Source organism: Panthera uncia (genome assembly GCF_023721935.1).
Source record: "Panthera uncia isolate 11264 chromosome A3 unlocalized genomic scaffold, Puncia_PCG_1.0 HiC_scaffold_11, whole genome shotgun sequence".
Taxonomy (NCBI): domain Eukaryota; kingdom Metazoa; phylum Chordata; class Mammalia; order Carnivora; family Felidae; genus Panthera; species Panthera uncia.
The window spans coordinates 4774643-4783985 of record NW_026057578.1 but is presented as its reverse complement, the minus strand read 5'-3'; the positions used below and the strand labels follow the sequence as shown (position 1 = coordinate 4783985).

General features: G+C 47.8%; 1 protein-coding gene across 1 annotated transcript in view; it reads left to right on the top strand.

Annotated features, from left to right (window-relative positions):
• Window positions 1–9343, top strand: part of VAPB (VAMP associated protein B and C) — a 52914-nt gene that overhangs the window by 612 nt on the left and 42959 nt on the right. The window lies entirely within an intron of this gene.

The window sequence follows — 9343 nt, the reverse complement described above, 5'->3', positions numbered from 1 at the left end:
CCCCCCCCCACACACCCCTCCCGCGGGGCCGACCTGCCCGGGGTTCGCCCACCTGTCGCCGCCCCCGAGAGGCCCGCTCCGACGCCCCCCTTCCCCCGCCCCGCGGCGGACACCTGCAGCCGTTCCCCGTCACACCCCTGCTCCGCGTCTGCACGGCGCTCACACCATCTCCGAGGGCAGTTGTACGCACTCGTGTGCTGCGTTCCCACGCTAGAAGGGAAACTCCATGAGGACAGGACTTGGCCGTTTCTCCGCTGCGTGCCCGGCGCTCGTCGGGAGCCCGGGGGACGTCTGCTGCGCAAATGAATGAAAAGCCCCTCGGCGGTTCTGATGGGACGTGGCCCAGCTTGCCTGCCTCTGCCTTCCTCGTGCCCGGGGCTCACGTCCGTGCAGCGGGGGGTGGGGGGGGTGGGGGGCAGGGGCGAGCCGGAGGAAGCCTGGTGCGCCACGTGTGCCTGTGGCCAACCGGGGCCCTTTGGATCGCCAGGCTTCACGCCGCCCGTATGTTTTCTCCACTGCCAGTGTAAGCGTCGTGGGGCAGAGGGGGCCGCGTCAGGCTTGCCCGTTCCTACTTTTCAGATGTGTTGAGTAAACCGTGTGTGCTCGCTCCGTGCTGAGCCCTGGAGAGACCAGGAATGGACCGCAGACAGGTCCCCAGCTGTCATAGTGCTTACCTTCTCGCGAGGGGAGACGAAGCCGCAAAGCAAAACTCTTTTCAGGTAGTGCTGAGGTCTGGGAAGGAGATCCAGCGGGTGATACGGGGAGAGGACACCTTGTGCGGGGTGGCGAGGGCGCGGTCGGAGCTCAGGCGGAGTTTGTGGAGCCAATGCTGACCGGAGGCACCCTGCTTCCTGTGCGTTGGCAGGAGGTAGTTTAGGGTCACTCTGACTTACCCAGAGAGACCCTGTTGGCATGTGACACATGTGAACTCAGACTTCAGAGCTTAGACTCTTTTCTTGATTGATTGATTGATTGATTTATTATTTATCTAGAGGGAGAGCACGCAGGGGAGGGGCAAAGACAGAGAGAGAGCATTCCAAGCAGGCTTCGCACTGCCAGCGCAGAGCCCGACGTGGGGCTCGAACCCACAAACCATGAGATGACCTGAGTGGAAATCAAGAGTTGGACCCTTACCCAGCTGAGCCACCCCGGTGCCCCCCAGAGCTCACAGTCCTTCACGATTATGCTGTCTGACCCCTGGGAAATACTCCAGAACTGTGGCTGTCACTTTGCCTCCCAAAATAACAATCGGAAACGATTCTAAATGTGTAAAGAACCGAAGGGTTTCCGGCTGAAAGGAACATCAGACAAAAACAAAAAAGCCCCACGAACCCAACGTGGATTGTCCTTCGGCTTGCGTGGTGTTCTCCCGGCCTCATTCTAGAGCAGCCAGGCTGGGAAGGGAACCCGAGTAGCTACAGTGAATGTGGAGGGCGATGGTTTCCACTTGAATTGTCCGAGGTTCTGTACCCCAGAAGCAGGGGCTGGCTACTCCTGAGTATTGGCCCTTTCATTCATCTTGTTCACACACGTTTGCTGAGTGCCTGTTCCACGTGTCAGAAACCAGGGGAGATGAGTCACCTTCTCCCTCAACCCCTCACTCCAGGACTTAAGGGAAGGGGCAGATGACAGAATCAACCAGGACAGTGCCATGATCTCAGGTGATCGTAGAGCTCCGAGAGCACCAGGGAGGTCCGCTCCTGAACAAGATGTCATTTGAGCTGAGTTGAAAGGTCAGCTGGAAGCAAACTAGAGGAAGAAATGGGTGGGGAGTGTGTCAGGCAGAGGGAATGCCATGTCTGGAGGCAGGAAGGCCGAGTGAGCCCCTTTGGGGTGCCACTGGTAGTTCTGAGTGACAGCAGCAAGCGGCATTCGCTGGGGTTGCAGGGCAAGGTAGGGCGTGAGGCTAGCTAGGAGACAGGAGTAAGGCTCAAGGCCTGTGCGCAGACACAGCCAGGATCCAAATTCAAATTGTGTTGCTTCTCCTTAGGTAGTCCCTTGATTGATTCCCACCCCCCGAACCTGCCCCCGGTACATAACACTCCGGTAATGTTGTGTCATGGAAAGAGGCACTGATTTGAGAAAATTGAAGTTTTTGTTCTGGTTCTTTCACTTAAAGATGTTTGATATTGGGCTGGCAACTTCACTGCACGAAGTCTGGGGTGAACTCAGTCCGTGGGATGGAACTCACATCTACCTAGCCTCCCGTAGAAAGTTTTGTTGTTGCTTTGGAGTGATGTTATGGCTGTTCAGCAGCTTTGTAAATGCACAGTATTTTACAGAGCTTGGTGGTTGTATTTAGACAACTGGTTTCATCATTTCAACTTCTTTACCTGCGAGGTGTAGCTAGAGAAACAATGACCCTTCTGGCCCTAGGTTGGCCAAAGTCATGATGGCCAAAGTCACTGGATATTTGTGCTAGGAGAGTGGTCCAAGAAAAGTCAGGGTGTCAGATTGTTGAAAAAGCTGTTGGCTCATGACTTCAGAAAAGGCCATCTGCAGGCATATGTAGATACTGCTTTATGAGATTGGTTTATTTGCTTTAAGCTGAGGGCTAAGACAATTTAGAATAGAGACTCTGTCCTCTGGCTTGCTGTATACAGTTCATTCATTCCAGGATGAGAATTGCCACTTTTAACAGATGTCTTCCAAGTTACTTAGGGTGATGACTCTGACTTCAGGTGGTTTACTTCGATGAATCAAACCTGCAAGCTCACTTAATAAGGCATTAATTAAAATGCCTAAAATAACACAAATTATCATCCAAAGGAAAACAGTTAATTATCTTTTATTTTTATTTTTTTAAAGTTTATTTTGAGAGCGACAAGGAGAGAGACCGGGCATGGGAGAGCAGGGGAGGGGCAGAGAGAGAGGGAGAGAGAGAATCCCAGGCTGTCAGCACAGAGCCCGATGTGGGGTTCACGCCCATGAACTGTGAGATCGTGACCTAGGCGGAAACCAAGAGTTGGACGCTTAACTGACTGAGCCATCCAGGTGCCCTAAAAGTTAATTATCTTTTAAAGGAATAAAATAATCATCTTTTATTTATTTTTTTAAAAATATCTATTTATTTACTTAATTATCTTAGAGAGAGAGAACATGTGCACACATGTGCACGAGTGGGGAGGAGCAGAGGGAGGGAGAGAGAATCCCAAGCAGGCTCCGTACTGTCAGCACAGAGCCCAGTGTGGGGCTCGAACCCACAAACCATGAGATCATGACCTGAGCCGAAATTGGGAGTCTGACACCTAACCAGCTGAGCCACCCAGGTGCCCCAAGAGTCATCTTTTTTTTCTTTTTTTAAATTTTTCATGTTTAGTTTTGAGAGAGAGAGAGCACAAGCGGAGGAGGGGCAGAGAGAGAGAGGGAGACACAGAATCCAAAGCAGGCTCAAGAGTCTGAGCTGTCAACATAGAGTCTGATGCGGGGCTGGAACTCATGAACCGTGAGATTATGACCTGAGCCAAACTTGGAGGCTTTAAGCAACTGAGCCCCCCCAGGAACCATCTTTCAGATTCAGCCTTAGATGATATGGGATTATATATGTTTGAATCTTTTTCATTTTGGACATTTTTTTTCTTTCTTTTTCTTTCTTTTCTTTTTTTTTTTTTTCCTTGAGTTTATTTTGAGAGGGGTGTGTGTAGGGGAGGGGCAGAGAGGGAGAATCCCAAGCAGGCTCCAAGTTGCCCGTGCAGAGCCTGATGTGGGGCTTGAACTCAAGAACTGTGAGATGATGACCTGAGCTAAAACCAAGAGTTGGACGCTGAACCGACTGAGCCATCCAGGAGCCCCACATCTCGGACATCTGTGTGATTATGTTGAAGTTAAGGATGTTACAGAGGAAAAGAACATAGACTTATGTGACTTGTTGTTCAGACTTCCAGAAAGTGCCGCGCTGCCGGTGTTAAGTATTAGAAGGAGAAGGACTGCAGGCTTCCTGGAAGAAGCGTGGCACCGTGACATCTGCCGTGTTGAAATAGTAGAGGCTCATTTGGACTGGAGGACCTTTCTGAAAGAGTTGAGGGTCTTCGGAAACCTGTCAAGTGTGTGCTTTGCATCATGGCTCTTTCTGTTGATCTCATTTCTTTCAAGGCCTAACTACTTTCCTTTGCGGCTCCCAACTCTGAGGTCCCACTCGTTGCCCAGCTCAGAGGCAGCTTTCTGAACAAGTCACTTTCAGGGCGTTTTGGTCTCTTATTTTCTTTCTGTTCTCTATCCCCTTCTATCGGATTCCGTCTGCGGTAAATAGTACGTCTTGTGTTTTTTTGGTCATTGTCCAGGACTCTTAATCCTTCTTCACATCCTAGCCCATGATACCGTCACATGAGAGTGGTCTGTTAACCGTCCTCATGGGTGATTAGTTAAGGTTTAAACCCGCTGTGGATCTTTGCTTTAGTCTGAGACTAAACCCCTGGCCTTCAAGAAGTCTCGCTGTTGGTCAGTAGGGATGGTGCCAGTAGACTGGTTGGTTAATTACCACCTTGGGGAGAAAACAGGAACCTGGGCACAGTGGATGGAAGATAGGTTCGCGAGCCTGTCTTTTGTGTGAAGAAAGCATGCTGGGAATCACTAGTCCATCCCCTTAAGTTAATGTGTAATTCAATATTGTTTAGGAAGCCAAAAAATATAAAACCTTGTAGATATAGTCAGTTCGATGCAGTAATTATCTTTCAGATGCTAAGTACAACATTAGTTCTTTTGCTTTAGTATAGCACTGATTTCCTTAACATTTCTTGATCACGTAGAACAGACTGTGTTTTACAGCACAACAAAATGTCAGCAGTGTGCTTAAGATTCTTTATGGTCGTGGTTTCAATCCATCCTGAATAGATTATCTTCATTTATTTAATTATTAACCAGCTTGCTCATCAAAAGCAAGTGGCATTAAACTTACTAAGCTTTAATCAAACTTAAGTCTTCTTAGATTGTACTATTTACTTCTGACTTTATGTTCCTGGGGAAAAATGTGAACCAGAAGTTAACTTTCTTTTATTCGCTTACTTACCGTCTTCGTGGTTAACTCCTTAAGTGGAAAAAATGGGTAGACTTGGCCATGTCCTCGTATCTGGAAAATGGTGATAGTTCCTAGATGTGTGTGGTTGTAACTTGCATCATAGTTATCTTCATAATTACCTGGTAGCTTTGCATCTGTGTGTGGATTTATTAAAATAATTAGTCTGAGCTGATGCTTATTAAAGACATGAAATCCTAAACATTATTGTCACTGTCTGTTATTTATTACAATGGGATAGCGTCTTTTTTTCTAATGCTGAGGACAAAATACTGAGGACTTTGACCCTGCGATATGACCACTGCGTAGTTGAAAATTAGGGGAAGAGTCAAGGGAGTAAACTATGTTGGTTACTCCTGGTAACTCCATGCGAACCATAATAAACTGCACATAACTCCATGGATACTCCGTGTAACTCCATGTAAACTATGTTGGTACTCCCCTGAGGCTCGGTTTTTAAAATCTGAAACTTGAATTTTTACATAAGGAATCATCTCCAAAGATCGCCTCATCCACTCCCCATCTGTATTTGAAAAATTTGCCGTCTGAAGGCTGACCATGATTTGGAACAAATGAGCGCAGCTTTCAGCAAGGTGACAAGAAAGAGTGCTGAGTTCCATTAGTCAAGACAAGGTTGCCATAGAGTGTCTTTAATAAAATAAAATAAAAGCCTTCCGCGCAGTAATTTTGCAGCAGGGATTGTGTTAAAAACAAAGTTACATTATGCTTTCTAGGCTCGCTTCCTCGTTTTCTATCCTTTTAGGCCCCTTTCAGGCTGTCATCAGCATAGCGTATCTGCGCTTGCTTCGGCCCTTGCTCAGTGGCTGTGTGCCTTCTTTGAAGTTTCTACCTGACGGACCTGGGCTGCTGGCTTTACAAAAACAAGAGTCGTTTAAAGAAGCTTTGTTTATGGAAACAAAGTTACCGGACTTGACAGACATTTTAAGATTTTTTTTTTTTTTTTTTTTAAATCAGCGGGGCAGAAAAGTATCTCTAGAATATCTATTTTTCAAAATGTTAAATGTGTTAACAGAAGCTGTTGATGTTTAGATACAACTTAAAGTGCTTTAGCGTTTCTTGCCTTGCCTGGGAAAAAAAGTCATTGAGAAAATGGCACGGTTCCGTGGGAAGCACTCCTGAAGTGCTTTCTTTTCATAACGCTTGAGACAGAACTGTAAAGCTGTAGAAACACCACCTTAGAGTTTTCCTTTATCCTCTCAGAGGGTTATCATCAGTCTTTGACTAGTAGGTTAGTTTTCCTTTTCATCAGTGTCAGATAATGTCTTCATCGGACTCTGTGGTTTATGGGCATGTGTCCACGTCCGCGTGGGCAGCCATGTTGCTGGTGGGTCCACATTGTTGCAGATAACCTGTGATAATGTTTGAGTTTGTATACGGTTGGCAGGTCAGTAGGCTCCTGCAGCGTCAGCCTATCTGGGAAGGGTGGTTAGGGAAATACATATTTGGGGGAGAGATAGAGACTGATGTTTGTGCCTTTTGGATTGTTCTCCAAGGCAACAATGGACCCCGGGACCATTTACCTCCATGTAAATTGCTCGTGATGCGGCTTGGAACCTTTACAACTCTGAGTCGCTTGGATTGTCTAAGGCTTGGAGAGCGCCGGAGAACGGCGGAACGGAAAGCTGAACCTAGCGAGCGTATTTACTTGTAAGGGGCTGAGTGGGCGACTCCCCCTGCTGCCCCTCTGGGTTGGGCGTGGAGTCAAAAGCAGTGGCCGTATGCGGATGCTCATTTGGAAGAGCAAAGGTGGGGGAAGGACGAACATTTCTGGAAGGTGGATGTTTAATTTCCAGGAAATAGTGCACAGAGTGTAAGGACTGTCCATGGATGCTTTCTGTTTTCTATCTTGTTTAACCCGCGCCACAGTCCCGTGAGGTCAGCTACTCGGTGGTTAGACAGCGGGCCCTGGAGGAGGCTGCGGCGGTAAATGGTGGTGCAGGGATTTCACCCTGGCGTGCCTGGCGCTAAAGCCCGTTTCTTTTCGGTACGTCCCCGTCAGCTCTTTAGAACGAACTCATAAAGGGATTCGTTCCTGGGGGAGGAATGCAGAGGATTCATAACCGTTAAGGAAGTGTTAGTAGCCGTCAGGATAATTTCTTAAGAACGTTAATTAATTAAAAATTATTCTTCGTGGAGTTTTTTATGGAGGATTCTGGACCGTACTTTTTATTTAAAAAGTTCATGTCGATGACTGTGTAGCATTCTTTGGTTTACCTTGTGAATATTCACTTTTTATATCAGATCTCGATGGTACTTAATGATTCTGTGTATGTAGAAAACATTAGCTTTCGAGTAATTTGCAGCTGTGTTATTGAGTCTTTGGATGGTAGTGTGAAATGTGTGCGTGATAGGGAAGTCACAGGTTTGCAGTTTTGCGAAGTGGCTATCATAGAAGGTAAGATAGGAATATCTAACATAAATGACCCTTCAGGTGCCACCTTCGGCTCTGCTGGTGGGGCTATAAACCCTTTAGTCCCGATGCTCCTGCTAGGCCCCTGCCTTCAGCCGGAAGCGAAAAGGTAAGTTAATAGATAATCAGAGGTTTCTCGACTGCCGAAAGCGACTGCTTCACGGGGTACAGTAACAGAAAGTGCTGTTTTATTCTGTACGAGGTGTGCTTTGGGAAGCCTCGCTCCCCCGCGTGATGACCTACACGCAGACACGTCCAGCTGGAGAGGGTTTGGAGACCTGCACGGATATGATGATTGTGTGCGTAACAGACGATCGTCCAGTTGTGAATATTTTGGGTGTCTTCCTTTTCCACAGCTCATCCTTTGAGGTTTTCTTCATGGACAGACCACGCCTTCTTGTCTGGTGGAAGGAACAGAACATGGCTGATGGAGGGTGGGTTCCACCACCACATAGTGAAAGCTTCCTGTGGACCAGGCATTGGGTCGGGGACTGAGGAGTCCTGGCTCGCAAGGTTCCCAGCCTGTAGGTGGTAGAGGGCAGGGCAGACCCTGGAGACCGCGCACTTACGGGCCGTCTCCACCTGGGAGCTTAGACGAAGCTGTGCGGGTTCCTCTTTGGGGTTTCGATCTCACAGGGAAGGGGGCATCTGAGATTTGTGACTTGGTGGGCTCTTACTGTGTGCGAGGCATTTTTCTGTACCTGCTCATTCATGTAGTTCTTACAACAGCTTAGGAAGTGGAAATGGTTAGGATGTTCAGGTTCAGGAACCTGAATTAGGGGTGGAGCTGGGATTTGAACGAGATCTGCCCGCAAAGCCCGTGTCCTTTATCCTTATGTTGGCTGTATCTGTTCCCTTCGCGACCAGTGGGCGTGTGGCTGAGTAGGAAGGCCCTAGGTTTTCTTATTTATTATGTTGTTAGGAAGATGAAAGGGGGTCTGGAAGTAGGACAGTGGGCCTCGAGAAGGAGAATTGAAAGAGAAACGAGAGAAAAAGAAAGGAAAGGTGCTTCCTTGTAATCTCGGCCCGTAACGGCCTCCTTGCATGCTGACATGAAGTGCAGAGTTGTTCTGGAACCTTGGAGTGCCTGACTGACGTTAAACATACCTTTCTTCCTGTTCTCTTCTCCCCTAAGAACTCACGTTCTAACTCGATCGCTTCTGACCGTGTCATTAATGTGTTAGCGTTAAAAATTGTGTCCTGGTATTATCACCGCATCTTCCCTTCTGCCACCCGTCGGCCTACGTGAAGCCCTTTATTTTCTAGTGCCTGCGACCCCCGTATGATTGTCGCTTAGCTGCTACTATTTTCCTTCGGTTGCATCATTCAGCAGCTATGGTAGAGTAGAAAAAAGGGAAGGAAAGGAATGGTACCTGCCTGAGAAGTCAGTATCATCATCATCTCCGGTTTAGAAGTGAGAGGACCTAGGCCTGGACTCTGAAGAGGTATAATTTGCACCAGAGTCTCTCAGCGGCACAACGTGTGTGTTTTGTATTACGAAGGGAGGCTTTGTTGCCTCTGGCGCTCTCACTTGGGAGACCCTCCGCTAATCTCACTGGCTTTGATCTCCTCTTCTGTTGGATGAGGGGGCTCGACCTGAACATCACTGGCTGTTCCATCCAGCTCTAGCCTTGACAACGGGACATTCGAGTCTATTTTAGCTGAAGCAGAAAGATGGAAAGCCCCTTGAGGGCAGAAACTGGGGCTTGTGTTTCCCATAGAACCTACTAGTGCCTTAGTGGGCGCCCGGCTATTTAATTAACAAACCCTCTTGGTCCTGTTTAAAAGTTCAGTCAGTGTCAGGATTCTGTCAACCTTTCCTGAGTATTCTTAGACCTTTTCTCATCTAGCTTTTTTCTGCATCTCCTCAGATGGCACAGATTGTATATCATTTGCATGTT